The sequence below is a fragment of the Hesperophylax consimilis genome, chromosome 24, assembly GCF_061612785.1.
Source record: "Hesperophylax consimilis isolate HC1 chromosome 24, BYU_Hcon_1.0, whole genome shotgun sequence".
Lineage (NCBI taxonomy): Eukaryota > Metazoa > Arthropoda > Insecta > Trichoptera > Limnephilidae > Hesperophylax > Hesperophylax consimilis.
The window spans coordinates 6577922-6604407 of record NC_142859.1 but is presented as its reverse complement, the minus strand read 5'-3'; the positions used below and the strand labels follow the sequence as shown (position 1 = coordinate 6604407).

The 26486-nt window shown below is 34.3% G+C and overlaps 1 long non-coding RNA gene across 1 annotated transcript in view; it reads right to left on the bottom strand.

Moving 5' to 3' along the window:
• Positions 1–24877, bottom strand: part of LOC149411839 (uncharacterized) — a 201103-nt gene extending 176226 nt beyond the window's left edge. Inside the window, exon 1 of the long non-coding RNA XR_016304681.1 lies at positions 24573–24877. This is a non-coding gene — a long non-coding RNA (uncharacterized LOC149411839). The remainder of the gene's footprint in view (positions 1–24572) is intronic.
• Between the last annotated feature and the right edge of the window lie 1609 nt (positions 24878–26486).

The window sequence follows — 26486 nt, the reverse complement described above, 5'->3', positions numbered from 1 at the left end:
GTACCTATTACATTAAAAAAAAATTTCTGCTGATTTTTTACATTTTAATTTAAACTTGAATTATTTCTAATACTTATTAAAAACATTTTTATAATGCTTATTCTAGATACTATTTAGATTCACTAGGAACTAAGGTATACGTTTAGAAGCCTTAACAGTATACAATTCTGTGTTTTTTTTGGTTTTATTCAATTTTTTAGTCTAATGTTTTCTTTCTGACTTGTATGGTGTTTGTGCAAGTCTTTTTTGTAATGTAGTTGGTATAATAATTATACTCTACGGTGGTTTCGTAAACGATATATAAAATAAATGGTTCAATAAAAGTAGAAAACTAATCTTTAAAACAACACAAAATAATATCTTATTTTTGAAAATTCAGAGGCCTTGTAAGAATCAAGAAGTAATTAATAATGCATTGGAAGTTGTATTCTTGTCGATCGTACTGCTGATTTCATCTCTCTACTGAAGTATTTAATGTGCCCTTAAGAGACCCATGCCTTTCGCGTCTCAGAGAACGGAAGCTTGAGCCCTTTCCGAAACGTCACTGGCAGACGATAAATTTTAGGCTGTATTCTGTAGCCGGAAGCCGGAAGCCACCTGGCGGCACAGCCTCCAAGGACGAGGATGTTATGAAAGCCTACTGGGGTCGCTTTTCATGCATAATGGTGGAGAATTAACCCAGATGTCGTATTGTGAGATAACTACATTATAGAGGCACACTGTAACATGAATTCTACGAATTAAGCTACTATAATAACACGTATCTTTTCAAAGAAGACTAAACACTTGTTTTATTGATTTTTTTTAGACAAAGTACATACGATGTACGTTTACAATAGATGGAAATCCTATTTTTATTTTTTTATTTTTTTTTTAATTCAAAGAAAGCAAGACAAAAATATATATTACAGTAAATAATAAAATAAAATACAGAAAAGTTCCAATAAACTACTTTTCAGTAGTTTGTCGATGGCAACTTTTCACATAAAAAAAATAAAAAAAAGATAAAACTTATTTTACGTAATGACAACAGTGATAACGATAAAAAATAACAATTTGTTTTAAAAATATAAAAACATATACACAACAGTGATAGTATCTACCAATAGTTTGTATTAGACTCTAATGCAAACTATTTCTTTCAGCGAGCCAATTTTTCAACATAATATTTGTTTTTACATTTGTACATTTTTTTATTTCAGCAGGTAACATATTTAAGCAACTAGGTATCATGTAGTCCAGTGTTCTTTGTCCATATTTGTTTAAATGCTTAGGTACAATTAGTCCTTCATTTAACGTAAAACGAGTATTGTAAGTGTGGTCCAGTCTATTTATGTATATAGGGCTATTCATATGCTGAAATATAATTTTATACCACAGAATTGATCTTATTGAGAAAATTTTAAGATTCTGATAAAGATATGGAACATTATGCCTTTGTTCGTATAAACTTTTATGAGCTAATAATTTAACTAGTGAATTTTGAACTGATTGAACATGGTTTATATTTGTTAAGAACATTAAAAGAAGAGTGAATACAGGACAGTGAAACTCCTGGAAAATTGATTGAAGAGGTGTTTACAGAAGCCAGACTAACAGTTTACAATGGTGTGCTAATACCAACCCTGATGCCGAGAAGTGAGGCTTGGAACTGGCAGAAGAAAGACAAAACGCTGCGTAATTCTGATTAAAAAAAAATATTTTTTATTATTCGTGAATACCGTACTCGAGCCCTAACATGTCGTGAGCCTGCAGATAGGAGGAAGTGAATGAGACAGGTAAGAGGAAGGTGAAGAAGTACCTGGCTAATCATATTTGATGACCAAACACGGATAATGCAATATTTGGTGAATTTTTCATTTATGAATGATGGTATTTCACCTGAGCGATACAGAAAGCATATATTACTATGGAAAGTACCACAAATGTATATGATTAGTCTATCATAAACGAGATGTCTGAGGCGTATGTATGGTAAAACTATGTTAGACCAATCATTGCAAAGATTCGGAATAGTAGAGTAATATACAAAATTAAGAAATTACCTGGATGGTTTGGGTTTGTAGAGTACATGAACAAAGAAAGAATCACATGGAGAATATATATAACGCGAAAATGGGAAGGAATGTACATATTGGAAAAAGTTGTGTAGCGGTACCTTTCTCCTTCATCCTTTCTACCTGAAACGACGTGATACTAAGTAAACAAATATTTTCAATTTTTTTTTTTTTTTTTCTTTATTGACTGAAAATTTTTACATTTTTTTTTTTTAGACAATATATAGATAGTCCCACGAAGCTGCCACATGGCTGCTTGTCTGCAGGTTCTATCTCAATATACAATTATAATACAGTATAAGTCTCGGGTTAGATGAAATAAATAACAGACTCTTACATACAATCATAGAACTCACTAAAGCGTCCCAAGTACACTAAAACTTGGAATGACAATACGATAACGTACATTCAAAAGTACAAGACAATATAGCACACAGATAACACACATTCAAAAATTAGACATATACGATAACACACATTGAAAGTGAATAACATCGTACTGTAGCACAATGTAATAGAATTATAATTCTAGTTAACTAAGTCAAAAATGTTTTTTTTTTCTGGAATTCAAAAGCTTGTTAGTGAAAAAATAAAAAATAATTACATTCATTTATATTAGAATTAAAACTTTCAAATAATGTCTTTCCTTTTCTTATTTGTTTGCTCTATTTTTTATAAATATATAGATTTTTCATTTATAAGCCACACCTTTACAGTTTTCATGCTTAAACTCTTATTTTCTGAAAAAACAAATTTATTTTTGAGCTTATTAAAAATCACTGGTACACAGTACTCCAGCGTTCGGCTTCCATACTTATTTGTTATTTTAGGTATTTTCAGCCCTTTTTTTTCTGTAAGACGTGTGCTGTGGGTATGTACCAGTGGTTTTTTATAAGTACTATCGCCCCAGTTATCTTTAATGGTAAGGAACCAAAATAAACCTTTTATAGGGAGCAGGCCCTCAGCACAATATAAGAGTTGCACATTGTGTCTTTGTCTATACATATTAGGTGATACAATTTTTTTTATGATAGAGGTTTGCAAATTTTGTACATACTTAATATATGTCATGCTTGTATTTCCCCAGCTTCTAATTCCATATCTAAGAATAGATTCTACTAATGAGAAATATACTAGTTTGAGTGTGCTATGAGGCAAGACAAATTTTAATTTATAGAAACTATTTGCTAGAGCTCTTAGCTGGTTACATATTTTAGTAACTTGCTTATCCCATTTAAATGTGTTATCTACTTTTAATCCCAGATAAGTATACTCGTTGACAAAATCAATTTTCTCACACTGGCAGTTAGATATTATTTTTCTATGGATGCATTCAAAGTTATGTGCGGTTAGTTTGGGAATATTCCACATTTTCAAACTTGGTGATCTGATATACATGCATTTTGTTTTCTTTACATTTATAACCAATCCTACATCGTGTGCCCATTTCAGCAGTTCATCGAAGTCGGTTTGCAATTCTTGAATCGCTATTTGAGGATTTTCATTAGATACTACAAGTGCGGTGTCATCTGCGAAAATGAATCTGCGCGCTTTTCTGAATAGTTTCGACATAGCTATGACATATATAATATATAATTTTGGACCCAAAATTGACCCCTGTGGGACACCAGACCTTACAAATTTAGATTTACTCATCTCATTCAATATTTTTACCCTCATTTTTCTATTTTATAAGTAGTTATTAAAAAAAGTTAGCAGTTTACCACGGATTCCAATAATTTGTAGAAATTTTATTATTTGTTTATGGCATAGTGTATCAAAGGCTTTAGAGAAATCAATAAAGATTACAAGTACGTGTTTTTGAGAGTTGAGCTGGGTGTTTATGAAATTAGAAAAATTATTAAGTAGTGCGTCACAGCTTTTTTTTTTCTGGAATCCGTACTGACATTCGTCAATGATACCAAATTTATTTAAATATCCATCTAGGTATATTGCTATATATTTTTCGATAATTTTTTCCAAGGCAGGTAATAGGGAGATAGGTCTGTAATTATTTATAATTGAATGATCACCGCCTAAAAATAGGTCTAACAATACTAGTTTTTAATTCTTCAGGTATTTGGCAAGTATCAATTATTGTGTTTATAAAATGAGTAATAACTGGGCTCAGTATTTTTACATGTTTTTTTATATCATACATACGTATTTGGTCCAATCCTGGTGTTTTTGAGTTTTTCATTATTTCGATAATAGATTTGATTTGTTTTACGCTAGCTCTGGGTAGGTACATAGAATGCGGTAAATCGTCTAGCTGGCACGGAGACGCACGGACATCACATTTGTGTAGTAACTCATTTACTCCCTCATCAAAGAAGTTAGCAAAATTTTCTGCAACTTCATCCGTCGGTTTGGTCTTCAAGAAGTATTTAGATATAACTGCGTCACAACTGGATTTGTTTTTTCTTCCTAATATATATATATATATATATATATATATATATTTATCCCCTCTCGTACTATGTTGATCTCGCGCGACGGTACGCCAGGTATATGTTGATCCGTTTGCATTTGTTGATCCACCCCGGATATGTTGATCCACTACCCAAGCTGGCATACATATGTAAATCCCTACAGATCAACTTGTGTCATCGAGATTTTGCTGTAAGCCACGCCCATTTTTCGGTCGCATATACATTTTACACGATTTATTTTGTTGATCTATATATTTCTGACAAACTTGACCGCTTGCATGTGTTGTAACTTGTAACCGCCAATTTCGCGCGCGTTGTGGTACTTTTTAGATTCCGTTAGAACATCCATATTCTATGAAAATGACTCTGTACTTAAAGAGGATAGACTGCCTCACGCGTATTTATATTGAAATGGAACTTTCAAAAACGTCAAATCCATGCTTAAAAAATCTTTTGAACTTGATTAAACAAAAATGTAACTTTAATGCATCATTTACTACGTTTCGTGACTTAGCAGGGGTGCCCGGGTTCATGGGGTGAGATTTGTCTAAGTCATTTTATAAGAGAAATTTTGAACATTGATTGAATAAAATTTTATTTTATGTATCTTTTACCATCTCTCCCGACGTAAGTTTCTTGTAATGATTAAGTTGAAACAAAGCGTAATATCCATAATATGTGCCTATTAAAATTGCGGTGATTAGATTGGTGAGAATTAAATTTTTCAAATTTTAAATTGAAATTGCTGAAAAATTTATTCCAATTTGTTTTTTACTAAACATGGCTAAAGTCATTTCAAGCACCGATTCCAACCAACGATGTTTTAGTATATGTTCGTCAATCAACAGGAGCCATAATGTCTGTACATCAGAGCCCTCGAGAATTATTACAATTATGTGTACCGCCGCCCCGGGAGCCATTTATTAGATAACCAATACACCTACCATTAGTCACCGCCAACGATTTAGCGAGATAGTTGTTTATTTTTTGTATTTTTTTACATCGTCTCCACACAGGAGGCCCTAAGGAAAATCGTAACCCTCAAGGCCTATGTCATCTTTGTGAATGCTGTGTTGGGGGTATTTTGAAAGAAAGGAAGGTCAGTGAGTTCTGGGAAGGAAATAGGTATGGATGGGTGGGTAGTATTCTGGGGGTCAGTGTGTTCGAGTGATAAACATAAGATTCCAACTCTCCTACTGCGTTGCAAGGCGATGCGTTGAAAGAGGATTAATCGATCCGGCCCACCACGCATTTGGTAGGCAAGCGCATCTGCCGCCAAGAACCGAACAAACCTCACTCCATAAACTCGGGCACTCCTGATAAGTCACCAAACATATCAAACAACTTGAGGTGGCTCTCGACTAGCAATCCGAAGGTCGCGGGTTCAAACAAATTTTATTAAAATTAATTTGCACTATTTTACAATTAGTGTTTGGTTATATCTGAATAGCCAGGTACTCTCCCACCTTCCTCCTCGTCATCTCCTTTGAGGTCTCCTTTGAGGATGCCATAGTCTCACTGGCTCCAGACGGAAGTTTTTGTAAGTCTCCATATTCAAATTCAGCGGTATGATTTTTTTATGTGACACCTCTCACTAGAGCGCCCCTGTCTTTACACGTTAAATACATAGAAACTATGTCGCCAACCGGTTGGGCAGCGTTATGAGGCGGGTTAAGGTAGGGGCTGTAGGAATGAATTTATTAATGCGGGTCTTAAAAGGCCCGGATTATATTGATAGCTCGTTCCACATGCGAGCCGACTTACGATAAAACGAGTCGGAGAAACGACCCGTTCATATATGTATAGATAACATCAACTTAACTGTGAACGTGTATTCCGCTCGGTCCGTCGAGTATCAAGCACGTGCACGGTGAACCGGGGATCAATGCTGCTAGCTCCTTTTAACAGGCTCTAATAAAATATCTGTAGAATAGACACAGCATACGCACATTTCGTCATACATGATTTTATCGCACATATGCCTCAGGGATCTCATTTCTACAGTATTCTGTCTACTTTCAGCCTTCTTCTGCCAATTCCATGCCTCATTTCCATATATTAGGGTAGGTACCAGCACTCCATTGTGGACTGCTAGCTTCGCTTCTTTGGACAGTTTTTAGTTAGCTCCAACCGCGTCCAATCATCCACTAATTACCCATTATAACCAAGAACCCGGCCTCCCCTACTAAGTCACGAAGCGTAATCAGGAGAGATGGTAAAAGATACAAGTTCAAAATTTCCTACATAACATTATTCCTTTTGCCGCCATTTTGGATTTTTATGGTCGAAAGGTATCCCTCAACCAGTTTCTTTCGATCCGGCCCGCCACGCAGTAGATGGGCAAACGCATCCGCCGCCAGGACCTAGACAAACCTCACCCTATGAACCCGTGTACCCCTGCTAAGTTATGATTTTTTTATGGATTTGTTTTTGCGAAATTTTCGTTTCAATCTACATACGCATACATTTCTTATAAACAATTCAAGAAACACACGTCATTTTGATTTGAAACGGTACCATCTCACAGTCATTTCATGCGATATTCGACTCTAGAGACTAATACTTTGAGTTCAATATCACAAAAGATTACGGAATCACATAAAACCTTGTGATGAACAGTCCACCGATTGCCCCCTTGATTGGTTCATTTAGTAAAACCATATATAGGGACACAGATCAACTTTGTCTAATAACTTCTTACCTGGATCAACATTCAACATACTACGGGAATAGATCAATATATATGAGATCAACAAAATCTTTTGAACTTTATTAAACAAAAATGTAACTTAAATGCATCATTTACTACGTGTCGTGACTTAGCAGGGGTGCCCGGGTTCATGGGGTGAGATTTGTCTAAGTCATTTTATAAGAGAAATTTTGAACATTGATTGAATAAAATTTTATTTTAATGTATCTTTTACCATCTCTCCCGACGTAAGTTTCTTGTAATGATTAAGTTGAAACAAAGCGTAATATCCATAATATGTGCCTATTAAAATTGCGGTGATTAGATTGGTGAGAATTTAATTTTTCAAATTTTAAATTGAAATTGCTGAAAAATTTATTCCAATTTGTTTTTTACTAAACATGGCTAAAGTCATTTAAAGCACCGATTCCAACCAACGATGTTTTAGTATATGTTCGTCAATCAACAGGAGCCATAATGTCTGTACATCAGAGCCCTCGAGAATTATTACAATTATGTGTACCGCCGCCCCGGGAGCCAATATATTAGATAACCAATACACCTACCATTAGTCACCGCCAACGTTTTAGCGAGATAGTTGTTTATTTTTTGTATTTTTTTACATCGTCTCCACACAGGAGGCCCTAAGGAAAATCGTAACCCTCAAGGCCTATGTCATCTTTGTGAATGCTGTGTTGGGGGTATTTTGAAAGAAAGGAAGGTCAGTGAGTTCTGGGAAGGAAATAGGTATGGATGGGTGGGTAGTATTCTGGGGGTCAGTGTGTTCGAGTGATAAACATAAGATTCCAACTCTCCTACTGCGTTGCAAGGCGATGCGTTGAAAGAGGATTAATCGATCCGGCCCACCACGCATTTGGTAGGCAAGCGCATCTGCCGCCAAGAACCGAACAAACCTCACCCCATAAACCCGGGCACTCCTGCTAAGTCACCAAACATATCAAACTACTTGAGGTGGCTCTCGACTAGCAATCCGTAGGTCGCAGTCCAAATAAATTTTATTAAAATTAATTTGCACTATTTTACAATTAGTGTTTGGTTATATCTGAATAGCCAGGTACTCTCCCACCTTCCTCCTCGTCATCTCCTTTGAGGTCTCCTTTGAGGATGCCATAGTCTCACTGGCTCCAGACGGAAGTTTTTGTAAGTCTCCATATTCAAATTCGGCGGTATGATTTTTTTATGTGACACCTCTCACTAGAGCGCCTCTGTCTTTACACGTTAAATACATAGAAACTATGTCGCCAACCGGTTGGGCAGCGTTATGAGGCGGGTTAAGGTAGGGGCTGTAGGAATGAATTTATTAATGCGGGTCTTAAAGAGGCCCGGATTATATTGATAGCTCGTTCCACATGCGAGCCGACTTACGATAAAACGAGTCGGAGAAACGACCCGTTCATATATGTATAGATAACATCAACTTAACTGTGAACGTGTATTCCGCTCGGTCCGTCGAGTATCAAGCACGTGCTCGGTGCACCGGGGATCAATGCTGCTAGCTCCTTTTAACAGGCTCTAATAAAATATCTGTAGAATAGACACAGCATACGCACATTTTGTCATACATGATTTTACCGTACATATGCCTCAGGGATCTCATTTCTACAGTATTCAGTCTTCTTTCAGCCTTCTTCTGCCAGTTCCATGCCTCACTTCCGTATATTAGGGTAGGTACCAGCACTCCATTGTGGACTGCTAGCTTCGCTTCTTTGGACAGTTTTTAGTTAGCTCCAACCGCGTCCAATCATCCATTAATTACCCATTATAACCAAGAACCCGGCCTCCCCTACTAAGTCACGAAGCGTAATCAGGAGAGATGGTAAAATATACAGGTTCAAAATTTCCTACATAACATTATTCCTTTTGCCGCCATTTTGGATTTTTATGGTCGAAAGGTATCCCTCAACCAGTTTCTTTCGATCCGGCCCGCCACGCAGTAGATGGGCAAACGCATCCGCCGCCAGGACTTAGACAAACCTCCCCCTATGAACCCGTGTACCCCTGCTAAGTTATGATTTTTTTATGGATTTATACATAGGTACATTTCTTATAAAAAATTCAAGAAACACATGTCATTTTGATTTGAAACGGTACCATCTCACAGTCATTTCATGCGATATTCGACTCTAGAGACTAATACTTTGAGTTCAATATCACAAAAGATTACGGAATCACATAAAACCTTGTGATGAACAGTCCACCGATTGCCCCCTTGATTGGTTCATTTAGTAAAACCATATATAGGGACACAGATCAACTTTGTCTAATAACTTCTTACCTGGATCAACATTCAACATACTACGGGAATAGATCAATATATATGAGATCAACAAAATCTTTTGAACTTGATTAAACAAAAATGTAACTTTAATGCATCATTTACTACGTTTCGTGACTTAGCAGGGGTGCCCGGGTTCATGGGGTGAGATTTGTCTTAGTCATTTTATAAGAGAAATTTTGAACATTGATTGAATAAAATTTTATTTTAATGTATCTTTTACCATTTCTCCCGACGTAAGTTTCTTGTAATGATTAAGTTGAAACAAAGCGAAGTAATGATTAAGTTGAAACAAAGAAACGGCCTAGATGAAAGCGACACTCAGAACCGAAGAAGATATAACCTGAGAACGAGAAGAGCCGACCCCAACAGTCTACCTAGGCAATGAGTTGGGATAGTGCTAGGAAGAAGAAGAAGAAGAAAGCGTAATATCCATAATATGTGACTATTAAAATTGCGGCGATTAGATTGGTGAGAATTAAATTTTTCAAATTTTAAATTATGATTGCTAAAAAATTTATTCTAATTTGTTTATTACTAAACATGGCTAAAGTCATTTCAAGCTACGATTCCAACCAACGATATTTTAGTATATGATCGTAAATCAACAGGAGCCATAATCTCTGTACATCAGAGCCCTCGAGAACTATTACAATTATGTGTACCGCCGCCCCGGGAACCATTTATTAGATAACCAACACCGCTACCATAGGTCACCGCCAACGTTTAGCGAGATTGTTGTTTATTTCTTATATTTTTTACATCATATCCACACAGGAGGTCCTGAGGAAAATCGTAACCCTCAGGGCCTATGTCATCTTTGTGAATGCTGTGCTTGGGGAATTTTGAAGGAAAGGAAGGAGAGTGAGTTCTGGGAAGTAAATAGGTGTGATGGGTGGGTAGTAATCTGGGGTTCAGTGTGTTCGAGTGATATACATAAGAATCTAACTCTCCTACTGCGTTGCAAGGCGATGCGTTGAAAGAGGACTAATCGATCCGGCCCACCACGCAGTTATTAGGCAGGCGCATCCGCCGCCAAGCCCCTCACATACCTCACCCCATAAACTCGGGCACTCCTGATAAGTCACCAAACATATCAAACAACTTGGGGAGACCTATGGCAGAAGTGTGGGTTATCAAATAAATGGTTCCCGGGGCGGCGGTACACATACCCTCCTCCCAAATTGTGATAAACTTCTACTTTCAAATGTAAAACATAATTTAAAACGTACCTAAATGACGGCCTCCGTTATCGAGGGGTAAGGCTATCGACTAGCAATCCGAAGGTCGCGGGCTCAAATAAATTTTACTAAAATAAATTTGTATTATTTTACAATTAGTGTTTGGCAACTAGATCTGAATAGCCAGGTACTCTCCCAACTTTCTCCCCGTCATCTCCTTCGAGGTTCACAATATCTTCAGTCTCACAACAACCCCAATTGGGGATGCCATAGTCTCACTGGCTCCAGACGGTAGCAGTTGGGACTCTGGTGCGATATTAATTTTTTTTTATAATGAAAATAGAAATATTGGTTCAGTATTATAATCAGATAATGATTAATACATCAGTGAATAACATTCATTTAACATGACCACCCAACGAGAGGCTGATTTGTTTCACAGTTTATGGATGACATGTGCAGTGCTATACTAATAGACAGTTTTTAGTTAGCTCCAACCGCGTCCAATCATCCATTAATTACCCATTATAACCAAGAACCCGGCCTCCCCTACTAAGTCACGAAGCGTAATCAGGAGAGATGGTAAAAGATACAGGTTAAAAATTTCCTACATAACATTATTCCTTTTGCCGCCATTTTGGATTTTTATGGTCGAAAGGTATCCCTCAACCAGTTTATTTCGATCCGGCCCGCCACGCAGTAGATGGGAAAACGCATCCGCCGCCAGGACCTAGACAAACCTCACCCTATGAACCCGTGTACCCCTGCTAAGTTATGATTTTTTATGGATTTGTTTTTGCGAAATTTTCGTTTCGATCTAAATACGCATACATTTCTTATAAACAATTCAAGCAACACACGTCATTTTGATTTGAAACGGTACCATTTCACAGTCATTTCATGCGATATTCGACTCTAGAGACTAATACTTTGAGTTCAATATCACAAAAGATTACGGAATCACATAAAACCTTGTGATGAACAGTCCACCGATTGCCCCTTGATTGGTTCATTTAGTAAAACCATATATAGGGACACAGATCAACTTTGTCTAATAACTTCTTACCTGGATCAACATACTACGGGAATAGATCAATATATATGAGATCAACATAAGTATGCCAATTTGGGTAGATCAACATACTACGGGAAAAGATCAATATATATGAGATCAACATAAGTATGCCAATTTGGGTAGATCAACATAAATTATGCATCCGATTTCCATACAAATTTTGAAAATTTTACTAACAGTATATCAAATGGTTTTTCTGGCAAACTGGCAACAGTGATAATTATTGTACCACTGTTGTCAATTCATTCAGATGTATTCCATAATAGCCAAGTTATATGGTGTTAAAGGTGGATCAACTTAGTCTAACAACTTCTTACTGGATCAACATAATACGGGAAGAGGACAATATATATATATATATATATATATATATATATATATATATATATATATATATATATATATTTTTTTTTTTTTTTTTTTAAATTAATGTTAGGGCCTGTTTCTACAAGAATACGCAAGTATCCGATACTGATATGGCGTACGCGTTGGTACTAAAATCAAGAGACCCGCGTCTTCGCCACCTCTCAAAATATCAACATAGATTTCACAACTGCTGTAGCGGTCATTTTTTTATCCCTGTTTTGTTCCTGGCATTGATTTAACGCCTAAGAATTGTCACAAACTATTTGACACAAGTAACGATGAGACTATAATTTTGACTAGACTATTACATTTATTAATAGCTAAGCTATGTTCAATCTCGACGACGCTAGTGGTATTGACTTCGACCGGCTGGTTGCATGAGACTGGCGTCTTCGAAAAATTTACCACATATTGGAAACATGCCTGTGTATGAAATTTCGTGCAGATGCATAGAGGTAGTCGCCAAGATACTTGAGTTGTAGACCATCGGTAACTTGTGTATCCCTGTGAAAGAAAGGCCTAAGTGAACGATAATGAAGTGTGGTAAACTATAGCTAAACATATATAAATTAATATAAAACAGTAATTTAAACAAATATCAAAAAGCGTTAATAGCAATGGCTAACCAGGTGACTTAACTATTTTATTCGCGAGATATAAATGATAGAACTACTGAATAAATATAAATAAAAATAAAATAAAAGTAGTTCTGTCTGCGTGTCTTTAAGTTGCGTAATTTTTCGCTAATGGTTAAAATTGGTTAAACAATTTCACATTTCGATGTAGTTTTAAACAGAAATTCAATTTCATGAGCCTGTCTAGAGCCGATAGGTCTTATGTGAATTTATGACAAAAGTATTCTTTCAAATTGAAATTAATATTTCTTATTTTTTTATCTGTGCACCGCAATTATTACCGTAAAAGAGTTTCAATTGTCTTTAGACGGTGGGACTATGGCAACCCCAATAAATGCAATTATTAACATTTAAAATTCAAGGAAATGTTGAAGGAGTTAAATATTTTTGTGATTTAGACAAATTATTCACTTTGATACTTCATTTATCACATAAGAATAATTGAAAACGGAAAAAATAACGGAAACATACACACGAGACGAGGAAAATAAACGAAATAAGACTCTTTCAGGAAAATAAACAGAGTAAAAACTCGGTGATGTATGGATCAATGAAGATATAAAATTAGAAGAAAACATAAACAAATGTTAACATAAATTACAAAAATACATATGTGATTACCTTATTAAAAAACAATGTTTTTTTTAAATAATACATTCTTTCGGATTGTATTGAGACATCTATAGATATGCATCTCTTTAAATAGAGAAAAATATAATATAAAATATAATAATTAAATTAATGTATAAATAATTTTATTAATACTGTTATTTTAACTTAAGATGAATTCTACTATTAGGAACTTTAATATGAATATTACTTAGACAATAAGTGGTTTCTCGTTAATAATTTCGTATAAATATGTTAGGTCAGTTTGTCCACTGTCTTCTTTTTTAATGTAAGAAAATTAAAGTATTGTGGTCATTCCTCATAAAATTGGAGCAAGGTAACCTTAACAGATAATGAATTCCATTGATAATGGACAGGTCTGTATGTATATATCACACTTCTAGGGATTTTCAATTCAGTGAATAGACATAGAAACTAATACACTAGAAGTAACCAAGCGCCACTGACCGCTCAACCCCAAGTCGGTTTACGGAACTAACTTAAGTCTGCGATGTAAGGTTGTGCAAAAATAGAGCCTTTATTTTATCGTCCGTGCATCCAAATTCATTTATTTAATCCAAGGAATATCAAGAAACCAATGATCGTGGTACGCAGCACTAGCCAGAATTTCAATAACGACGATTGAACAAACCTTGTAGAGAAGTAAAATTATTTTGTCTGCATGATAATGCGATATTTCATAACATTCATTGGATAACCCACACCTTTGCTATAAATCACCTCAAGGGGTTCGCTGCGTTTGGTGACTTTGCAACGGTACCCAGGTTAACAAGGTATGGTTTGTACGGGTATTGGTGGCGAGAGAGATGAGAGGGCGATTGAGGAGACCCTTGGACCTCTCGGCCCATCGCGCATTAACTTGGACCGCAGTGGAAGGGGTGAACCCAGATTTGTACGCACCTCCATACCTTTTAACTTCCAAAACTTCCTCTCCCCCCTTTCCTTAAAAGACCCTCCACACAGAATCCCCAAAGATGATAAGGCCTTGAGGGAGGTTGTTTTCTTCGGGAACCCTGTGCGGAGTTATGGTAAAAAAAACAATTATCGATAAACTAGTTGACACAATCATTTTTATCTGCCGTTAATTAATATTAAGACCACAATTGTTATGTATAATAATTTGCAAGTGGTTCGTTATTTAACTGTGTTACACAATGGTTTGATGTCTATAGCATTACATATATTTTATTGATACCCATGTGTACAAAATGAACAGTTATTCAAATCAAAATTACAGTGTAGTGGATTCTGTGAGTGCGTATTATAGTATGTATTGTCACAATTCCATGGTAGGAATAAAATATAAAATCTGGAATTAAGAGGAAGCTACAAGCCATAAATGTGTGTATTCTTGGTATAACTTATATTTTAGGTAATAGGCATTAAAATCGCTCGACAAACGGAGTCTAGAAACGTTCGATTTCAAACAAAAAACTGGTTTTTATTTATTTTGTAAATAATTTTATGAGAAAGCAAATAAGTTAATCAAATGAAACTGTCACAGATAATCTTAGTTATAATACTGATTTTTTAAGAAGTTGTTTCCTTTGCGCGTTCATACATTTCTATTGAAAAAAAAAATTTAGTAGTTTACATTTATATATTTTATTGAGAAATAAGTTTTTATTTGTATTCTACTGAAGCGAAACGATAGGAAATCCTTCAATTTATCTGAAGCATATATATTTAATCTCGTCGAATTTAATGTTTCAAAGACCCAATCCTGTCTGATTACGTCTAAAAGGGATCCAAATGATAATCTAGTCTCCGTAAGTAATCTAACAGGCCTTCCATTGATATGCTTGGTGTAACTATAAGTGACCAGCTCAGGTACGGGGGCTCCATCGAAGCCAGAGTAAAGTTGGCCTCTCAGAAACTGGGCGTACTGTACAGGGCCCGCAGATACTTTAATAGTACACAACTGCTGACCCTGTACAAATCGCAAGTGCGCCCTACTGTTGAATTTGGCAGCCATCTCTGGTCCGGAGCCCCTAAATACCTGAAAAAAACCCTTGACTCTGTGCAAAAACGGGCGGTCCGTTTGATAGATTCCCCAATCTTAACAAACGGACTGCAATCTTTAGAGCACAGGCGTCAGGTAGGTATGCTGTCCTTGTTCTATCGGTATTACAATGGAAGATGCTCTGAGGAACTAGCGTCTTGATCCCTTCGGCACCGGTGCATAGTCGGGACACACGCCAAGCCCGCGCTCAACATTTGTACACGGTTGACATTTGTCACATGAGAACGGGTCGCGTCTAAGATTCGTTTTTAAGTTCAACAGCTCGGCTGTGGAACGAACTGCTGGCCTCTGTGTTTCCTCCCTCCTACAACATGGGACTCTTCAAGACCCATATTCACTCCTTCCTCTCCACAAAAAGACCCTCCACACAGCATCCCCAAAGATGACATAGGCCCCGAGGGAAATTATTTTCTTCAGGGCCAGGAGGCCCTTAGGAGGCCTTACACAGGAGTGTGGAGTTAATACAAAAAAATTTTGGTATTCATAATAATGTATACCAATTTGTTATAAAAGTTAATCAAAATGGTGATTTAGCATTAAGTTTCGCCTTAAAAGAAAACTTAATAGTATCTTGGATTAATATGTCCATTTGTATTTTAATGTGCGACATCCAGTGACTTTTCTACAAGTTTAGGATGATTATGTTTATAGTATAATTATTGAATGAGAAAAAACTTCTTATTTTAGGTAGGTTTACCTCATTAAGTTATTCCATTTAAAAAAAATATTTATTACAATTATTACAATTTGAGGTTTAACTCATTGCTATTCCAAAAAATAAAATAAAATGTCTCACCCCGGAATTTGAACTGGTAACCTCTGACTTGCGAATCGAGAGCCTTTCCCCACGACCACGGAGATCGTCAATATACCCATAAGATATAATAACGTACAACATTTAAGTATATAAACATATATGTTGGCATTCATGAGGTAAGCCACGACAAAGCCTGGAATTCTAAGGGTTAATTTTATGTATTTCCGAAATTACCTACCTGATTTTGAGAATAATGTATTTTCACCTTTACGGTTCGACTCTTCTGAAAAGTCAGCAATTGTATTATTTTATCGAAATAATCCGAACGAAATCCAAAATCCCTTACTCAAAACAGTGTTAGTTTTTTTATAACCTTATCGGTGAGGCTAAGCTGTTAATCTTTCTCTGACCGTTCAACAAAAAAATAATCAGGTCGTATTTGAGGGTTGAATGATTTTCTATCCGAATTTTATATACGGAAATTCTTTTGTTAATTACGTAAATAAAATATGTAAAATCTTTAAACGACAAAAGTGCTGTGTAATATTGGTCACATAATTGTTTAATTTTATCGGAAAAAACTATTGTACCCATTTATTTAATAATACTAATAACTTTAAACGAAACATAAACGGAACAATATATAGACAAATAAAAAGTTAACGGTCACAACTGGGAATCAAGCCTAGGATCTCTGTCTTACCGGGACAACGCCTATAACCACTTGGTCATTGAGAACTAATTAATTTACGTCATTATTGTCTATCTCATATTATAAATTCAGAATAAATAAGATTTTCTTTAACTATTTTTTTTCCATATTTTTGGGTGCTACCTTTTTATTAATAATCACAAAGTTAATAAGAATTCATTTGTAACCTGGATAGTCTAGAGTCTCAGATAAATATGGCCGATTTTTATTTATATGAGATACCCATTAGGTATATATATATATATTAATTTTTTTCTGCAAGTCTAAATGAATATTTGATTTTATTCGAATAACTTATTTTAATAAAATTTTAAGGTAATACCCATCATTGAAGATATGTATGTATTTTTAATATTATGAAACCGTATAAGACTCCTCACTGATCCCAACCATCTGAAACCAGTGAGAATATGGAATCCCTAATTGGGGTATGTTGCGAGGCTAAAGCTAGAGTAGAGGGGAAGGAGATGGGGTTGAGGAAGGTAGGGAAGTGCCTGGCGATTCAAATCTGGTCACCAAACAGGGCCAGAGCCATTTCAAGCTACGTTTCAATTGTGAAAGGTGGTTTTACATCAGGGCGATACTCAGAGTATTTCCACTCTAGAACGTACTACAAATACATTATGTATTATTATTTTAAACGATTAATTTATGAAATTACACAAATCAATAAAATAAAATTTACTTGCGCACGCCGGGATTTGAACCCGCGACCTCCAGCTTGCTACACGAGAGCCTTAACCCCTCAACCACGAAGGGGTTGATATATTGCATGTATTGATAACTTTTTTTTTTTTTTTGTCTTGTTCTGTTTCATGTTTCTTTTAGATTTAATAAGTGATATCTTATTCTTCAATTAATTATTTACCCACTTAGTGAGCAGAAAGTTGTAATGGGAAAATAATGTTTTTAATTTTTGGTTATTTCACTTTCATATTAATTGAAACATATATATTGGACGATGGTTACTTAGTAAGATGTGAAAAGTTTTACCATTAAACCAACTTTTGGATGAATAAGTTAAACTTGTACAAATTTTCTCTTAAACTAGAAACTAGAACTTACGATAATTCATTGTTTCACTTTATTTTTCCTTCTGAAAGTTATGTTTTTGGACTAAACTTCTTAAAGTTCTAAGTCCCTCGCCGTGGAATAATTTAATAATTCTATGTAATGAGTGAAAAAAATAGTTAATTATTTAACGAAAAGTAAGATAAAGGAAATTTATACAAGTTGTTAAGGTACTTACGTGACTTACTTTAATCAGTGATTCCTGACTTTATTTGGAGTTAGAAATAGATATAGCATTTTGGTAAATAAAAATTTATATGTCACCTACGTACTTTTTGGGGATGCTGTGCGGAAAAGCTTTTCGAGGAGAAGAAGGTGTGAACATTGTTCTTGAAGAGCTCCATGGTGTAGGAAGGAAGAAACACAGAGGTCGGCAAATAGAAACGACTCGTTCTCACGTGACAGGTGTTGAGCGCGCGTTTGGCTTATTTCCCGACTATCTTCTATCGAAATACCGGGAGAACAAGGACAGTCTTAATTCTTTTTTGACGCTTTTGTTCTAAATATTGCAATCTGTTTGTAAAATTAATACAAAAATTGTATTTTTTTCTACGAATCAGCTTTTGCCATAATGAAACAATAATAAGCCTTTGAGAAGGTACTACCTACAACCTATACTAATCTGTCCATGGCCAACCATTCAATATTAGAATTCCACCTGATTGCCAATTTAGATGTTTATTTGTATGGAATCTATTTTAAAGCCTTCTTCATCAAACGACCGTGGGGAAGGCAATCCCAGGGACGGATTTGCCCGCGTCTCCAATCTACCCGTAAGAGGGGATTTCCCCGCTGTACCCGCTGTTCCCACTCGCTTTCTTTCCCCATTTCCCAACGAATTGTTTAGATAAAGAAACGGGACTCATCACGTCCGATGCCTTCTTTGTGGAGATACAATCTTCCTTTCGTTTCTTTTGCTTTCCATACAAGAGAAGAAAAAAAAACAATTTGTATTTTTTCATATCAAAGACCCGAAGGACTGAGTTGTCAATAATGATGAGAAATACTCAAGTTTCGGAGTATTTCTTTTTAGTAAATATCATTTAAAGTTCATCTTTTCGGAACCTGCAGCCTATGATATCCGTAGTTCAAATTTTTTTGGTGAATAGAGTGTAATAACCAATTGTATTTGTTTTAAATTACTATTAACATTATTATTGTAACTAAGGACAATTCAAGATTTACAACTATCAGTAGAACTATGGTATCATCTGTTTGGGAAATGGTGTGTGGTAAGGAGGAGATGGATAGGAGAAAATTGTTGGGAAGACAAAACTAATAATAATAATAATAATAATAATTGTTTATTCCAGAATGTGGGGAGGTGAGTGCAATCCCACACATTCCGTAAAATATAACTACAATGTTATACATAGATATTCAAGTAAGTACAAATAAAATAAAATATAAAATGTAAGTTTGATAAAGCAAATAAAACATAAGAAAAAGTAAAAGGAAATATATAGAATGGAGAGTGATATCATAAAACATTTACATTTCTTGTAAGCTTATTGGTATATCGGAGCGATAATTATGGGGGCCAATATTTTTCTCCAATGTTTTTCGGTGCTCGATCCTGAGGTCTGGCGGGATTTGATGATGAGGACGTTTCTGGAGTTGTTGATCCTTTCCCTCGTTCCTGCTACCCTGGTTCTCATTAGGGCTGCAAAGCCGGGAACTCTCCCCTCCATGAACATCATATGTAACGAACGAGATATAAAATTTTTCCCTATTTCGCTAACGTCAATTTTCAACGATTCGTTTATGAATGATGATTTCTTGCCAGGAGTATATACCTTTTCGCTCTCGATTATTATTTTTTTATATAAGCTCTACACAGGAAAATAATTCCTCAAGATGCAAGGGGGGATGCTGTGTGGAGAATCTTTTAAGAGAAGGATGGAAAGGAAGATCTGGGAGGGAAAACGGCATACTAGATGTGTAGGAATTTGGGAGTCAGTGTGTCCAGGAGTGACAAACGTATGCATTCATTCCCCACTGCGGTGCAAGGCGATGTTCGGAGAGAGTCCTGCTGGAAAGGTCAAAAGATCTCCCTCAGCCGTATGCATCCGCACCCAAGACCCGGATAAACCCCACACAAGTCTGAGGGGAGACACAAGCCTCCCGAATTGAAATGTGAACCGATTGGAAAGATGATATTATTATAAAAAAATTAAATAACTTTGTATACACCGCCAAATAATAAAAATAACCGACATGTTTCAAAACTAAATTTACTTTGACGACACGATGTGAATTTAAATATATTTAAGAAGATTTTAGTTAACGAATTGTATGAAGGTTTTGAAAATCTCTTAGAATAATTAATCCAATTTCAAAACTGATTTTTAAGTTCCGTGAAGGTTCTGTTCGAGTTCCATTATTATATTATTACTGGTCAAGGGCTTCACAAAACTGAAATAATAACAGAACTTTTATAGAACCTTGATATAACTTGAAAATAAACTTAATGAATTGTTCAAATTCAATCAATCAATCAATAAACATTATTTTATTTTTGGAATTAATTGATTAGTAAAATTTCATAAAGTGATATTTAATCAATGAAGACAGAGCCATAGGGCTCCCATTTAGGACCAATACTGTTTATTTTATTTATTAATGACATTGTAGACGTTTTTTCTGATGTTGATATTCTGTTATTTGCTGATGATTTAAAATTATATAAAAAAATTAAAATTTTTCTGATTGCATAATTTTACAAAAAAAATTAAACAACTTGGTTAATTGGTGTATATGCAATAAACTGGCACTTAAAATTAGTAAATGTCAAATAATAAGATTTTATAAAATAAAGAAACCGACAATTTATGAATACAATCATGACAAAATTATATTAAACTCTGTAGAAACAATAAATGATCTAGGTATTATTTTTAACTCAAAACTTACATTTATTAGCCATATAACTAATAGTATTAATAGAGCAATGAAGATTTTAGGATTTATTATTAGAATAACCAAACAATTTTGTAACATTGATACTATTCGCATTTTATACATAACGCTAGTGAGAAGCATTTTGGAATATAACTCTACGATTTGGGCTCCACATTACAATATCCATATTCAAGCGATTGAAAAAGTCCAGCATAGATTCCTTAGGTATATTAATTTTAAATTAGGTATTCCAAGAGAATCCGTGGACTATAATTTGTTATTAAACTGGACTAATCTCGTAAATTTATCAGATCGCAGAGAAATCTGTGATCTATTAATATTATATAAAATAATTCACTCGGTCCTGGATACCCCTGATTTAATAGAACTAATACGATTTCATTGCCCTGGTCGCGCTAACAATAGACTGACTACCGTTCTACTATAATAACACACATACATTATCACATTATTACTCACCAATCAGTCGATTACAGATTTTGGGAAATGAACATGCTAACATCTGCGACATTTATTTCTTAAAATTAGCGCAATATAAACATGCACTCAAAATTATTTTTCCATAATGTAACTTTATATACGCAATATGGACATGTTGAAATGAAATGATGATATTTCTCATTGTTCTTTATTGTTATTTTTGGTTGTGGTACACAAAATAATTGTATGTTTCTTTTAAGTTTAAAACTACTAAATATTATGTTGAAATGAAATGATGATATTTCTCATTGTTCTTTATTGTTATTTTTGGTTGTGGTACACAAAATAATTGTATGTTTCTTTTAAGTTTAAAACTACTAAATATTATGTAATGATATTATTTTTCTTACTTTTGAACTCTATTTTTTGTTTATTTATAAAAGGCAGTAAAGCCGTTTATGTATTTAAAATAAAAAAAATATATAAAAAAATCAACCCTTAAAATTAGAAAAAGATTCAGTAGCATCTACGAACCTAAACCGGGACTTTACTCTACCACTGAGCTAATACGACCTTTATGTTCGGTTGGATTTAACTATACCATACTTCAACTAAGAACTACCAATATCATCGTCATTTTCTTAAAGAATTTTTTTATTGACAACTATCTATATGCAATATTGCATGATTATTTCCAAACTAAATGTAATCTACGTAGATAGTGTTTCAGATAAATTATCCATATTTTTTCTTACTGTTCGACATCTATTAACTTTTCTACAAGTCTAGGATGAATATTTTTTTTAATAATTTAGTGAGTAAAACCACAAATTGTAATATTTAAACGTTAAAGACAATAATAGCGACTCAACAGAAAAATCGGAAAATCAAACCGAATCTTTTCGGTCCGGTTCAAGGAAGTCACTAATATTGATTTAAGTGATTAAATATCATATTATTATTAATAGTTAAGTTATCTGAATTTATTCAAAATATATCCGATTTGGGAAGCGGGTTTGGTTACCGCCACCCCAGGTACCATTTAGCAGGGGTGCTCGAGTTGAGGTTGTTCAGGATACGCCTGCGCTCCAGCTGCGTGGCGTGCCAGATTAGGATAGGCTGGTTTGAGGAGTCCGTTCGACCTCTACAACTGATCGCTCAACTCAGGTGGGATACATTCTTATGTTTTTCGCTCCTACCCAATTCCTAAACCCAACCCTGGTACCTTTTATCTTTCCATAACTTCCCTTTCTTCCTTTCCTTAAAAAAACCCTCCACACAGCATCCCCAAAGATGACTTATGCCCTGAGTGAATTTATTTTCCTCGTGGTCTTCTGTGTGTATGTGTATAATTTCAGTTGCCTGTGCGTGCTGCGTGACTATTTTTTTTTTTTTTTTTTTTTTTTTTTTTATATTATCTCCACACAGGAGGCCCTGAAGAAAATAATTTCCCTCAGGGCCTATGTCATCTTTGGGGATGCTGTGTGGAGGGTCTTTTTGTGGAGAGAAAGGAGTGAACATGGGTCTTGAAGAGTCCCATGTTGTAGGAGGGAGGAAACACAGAGGCCGGCAGTTCGTTCCACAGCCGAGCTGTTGAACATAAGAACGAATCGTAGAAGCGACCCGTTCTCATGTGACAAATGTCAACCGTGTACAAATGTTGGGCGCGCGTTTGGCGTGTATCCCGACTACGCACCGGTGCCGAAGGGATCAATGACGCTAGTTCCTCAGAGCATCTTCCATCTCAGACTATGGTTCAATCAGCTCAAATTTGTTTTAAATTTAAGTGTCATTTTCAAAATTGGAAATTTTTATGTGAAGAATTCACAGAAGCGATAAAGTAACTGCATAAAATATAATATTTTTAACAGAATGTAATTTTTGTCATTTTAAAAATTGGAACTGATTTTTCAAGAATTCAGAAAACCACATGATTATTCACAGGTCTTCGTTAGAAATACTAAAAAAAATGTTTAAAATGATTTGAACCTTTTTTTAAATGGGTTCTTAAATTATATTCGCAGTAAGAACCTACTTTTGTTATTTACTAACTAAGTTAATTAAAACCTAAATTATGATTTATAAGTCGTAAAAATCGCAAGGTGTGAGAAAAAATCCCTGTAACGAAAGATATTTCTTTCTTGGTATTTTTTGATATACATTCCGTAGATTTCAAATGACACATTCTTCGAATATCGTAAGAAATGTTTTCGTATATTTTTTACGTTTTATTTTAAACACAAAGAAGGTTCTAGCTGTTAAACTGATGTCCTGACTGCGAATAACACACAAGCTCTTCATAATTTTATTGCATAACTTGTTTTACAAAAGCACATTAAGGTCATGTAATGTTTAATTTCCAATTCTCAATTTCTATTGGACGTGAATAGAAAGAACGTTTAATATTAAGTCATTATAAGCCAGATCTTTACAAAAAATAATATTTTTTATATTCTCTATACAAAAATTCAATAATTAGAAGACACACGAAATAATAATTATTGGGTAAATTAATTATTATTGATGCAATATTAAACCGATATCTGTACTTAATGAGTTTATATAATATTTTGTAAATTACCTACTATATTTTAATAAACTGGTATAAGACAACTATTTTTTTTAATCCATACTAGTAGACTTTTAAACGCTTTGCTATTGCTAATGTCTTTCTTAGGCATCACCGACTTCTTCGACTACGTATCTCATTCAAAAGTAAAGTTTTCCTCAGGCGTCCCCGATTTTTTCTGCCATTTAAACATCTCTAAATACTCCTGAAACTAATAAAAACAATACTTGAAATTTTCAGCGATATTGGTGGACTACTTTTTGAGTTTTGCGACCGCAAACATACACGTGCTGAATTTTATATATAAATATTTAATAATTATAATTTTATTACCTAAAGAAATATACACAGTTAAAGAGAGGAACATTAAATAATATTTGAGGAGCGTTTATGATGAAATGATACATTTCTCCATTACTTCTCAAATCGTCATTTATAAAATAATCTCATTATAAGGAAATCAGGCTTGAATTTGAAGATAAAAATGTCATCCCTTTCCCGTGTAAATAAAGGGAGGACATTCAACGTAATTTATTATTTTTAATCCCATTTTCGGTGGAGTCAAATATTTCACATTCGGATTAATAAGCTTTTGTAAAAATAATTGTTCGGCTTAAAGCATCGTCCAATAATCAACTTATATAAGATGGGCTTCAAAAATATTTAGAAATAATAAAACAGATTTATAACGATTTCAATTAAATTAATATAACAAAAAATAAGGGAGAATCTCCTACCTTTGTCCGTCAAGTGATTAAACTGTTAATTATAATTTAACTAGGTACACATTTTTTAATTAAGAAAACTACTTCACTGTTCCAATATTTTGGCACAAATTAACAACAATTTTTTACCTCACAAATCACTTCCAAACAACACGAAATCAATTTTTTTTAAACAGTAATATTGTTTTTTTTCTCTCTATATGTTTTCTATTTCCACTCGAATTTTACTCGCAAACTATAAAGCTCGTGATTTTGTAGCTTTTTCTAAATAATTATTACGATAATTCTGTGAAATTTTGTAGCGACCGTCGACACAACTACCCCTTGGAAAGACGAACGTCGACTGATTTAGTGGCGCGTCGGTTTTTGACGGAAACACCCGAACGCGAGGGGGATGCACGATGGGAAAAAACGGGGTGGAATTGGGGAGGGGACGGGGTGATCATTGCGTTTACTTTTGGCTCGTATCATCTGCTGTGCGTTTCGCATACTCAAGGGAAAATAGCTTTTATTATTGTTTCATTAATGCAGATTACATACCATAGTTTGTCAGCTTTCAGAATTATTTTTGACAATATATTAATTAAAAAATTTTTTGTCGAGTCGATTTTTGTTTGTATTTAATTATTTTACAAGCAATAATTATTAGCCTGAAACACTCATCTACATTGAAAAATCTCCTGATAAAAGATACATGACGCCAACGGGACACGTGTTCATGTCCCGTTCGTTCGTTCGAAAAGACACGGGTTCATGTCCCGTTGGCGTCATGTATCTTTTATCAGGAGATTTTTCAATGTGGATGAGTGTTTCAGGCTAATAATTATTGCTTGTAAAATAATTGTTACCCTTTGTGCTATGCATAAAAAAATCTTGTCTTAAACATTAGTGTACCAAAAAAAAAAAAATTTTGTATTTGTTTATTATTTGTGTTTTTTTATAAAAGATATATAATTTTTACAAATCATACTGTTTTAATTAATACTATACTTCCATATAAATGTGCCATTTTAAATTGCTTGTGGATGGAAGAGGAGTGTACATTTGCGAAAAAATAATATAACTAGGTTACAAAGTTTAAAAAATTACAAAATAAAAATCCATACAACTTATTGTATTTGGAAGGAAGAAAAATATTTATTATGGAGGATAAATAGAGTATAGCAGGATAATTGGTAAGATTTTTAAGTGAAACTAGAGGAATCAGTTTTTTTGCTAACGATTTTCCTAAAATATTTTTTTAAATATTTCGATAGTTGTTTTTTATCATTAATGCTTCTAATTTCTTCTTTATTTATTTCATTTTATGTTTACACCGATAACCTAATTAAAGTCGCAAGTACCAGAAAAAAATGCTTTACAGGACGTAAAATGGGATGGGAACTTAGAACTTCGCACTTTCGAGGGCCGATGTATCCTTAAGGTCAGCAAAATCATTTCTCTGAATTTATTTATATAAAAAAAGATTCATTACATTATATGGAAGGAAGCTTTCGACTGTCCAACTAGGAAGGTTTCCCGCTTTAGGACATAAGTCAAATTAACAGGTCCAAATTATCATACATGCACACAATTACAATAATATGATAAACAAATTGTGTAGATAATACACTAATGGAGAATACAAAAAAATATAAAAAAAATAATATTTGAGAGAAAATAAGTATGTAAACGCGAAAATACATCAAGGCGTTCGTGATCAACAATTATCATATTACATTTTTTGATAATATTTCGGAATCAGTCCTGCCTAGATATAATAATCATTTTGTTATTTTGGACCGAAGGATGACAATTCACACAGTTTCAGCTGTGAAGGGCTATTGAATAAATCTAGCTTTATTGGGAAACTGCTTATGATATATGGTACTATTTCATAAATACAAATAAACATTATCTGATAAGACGTTGCAATAAAAATACGCA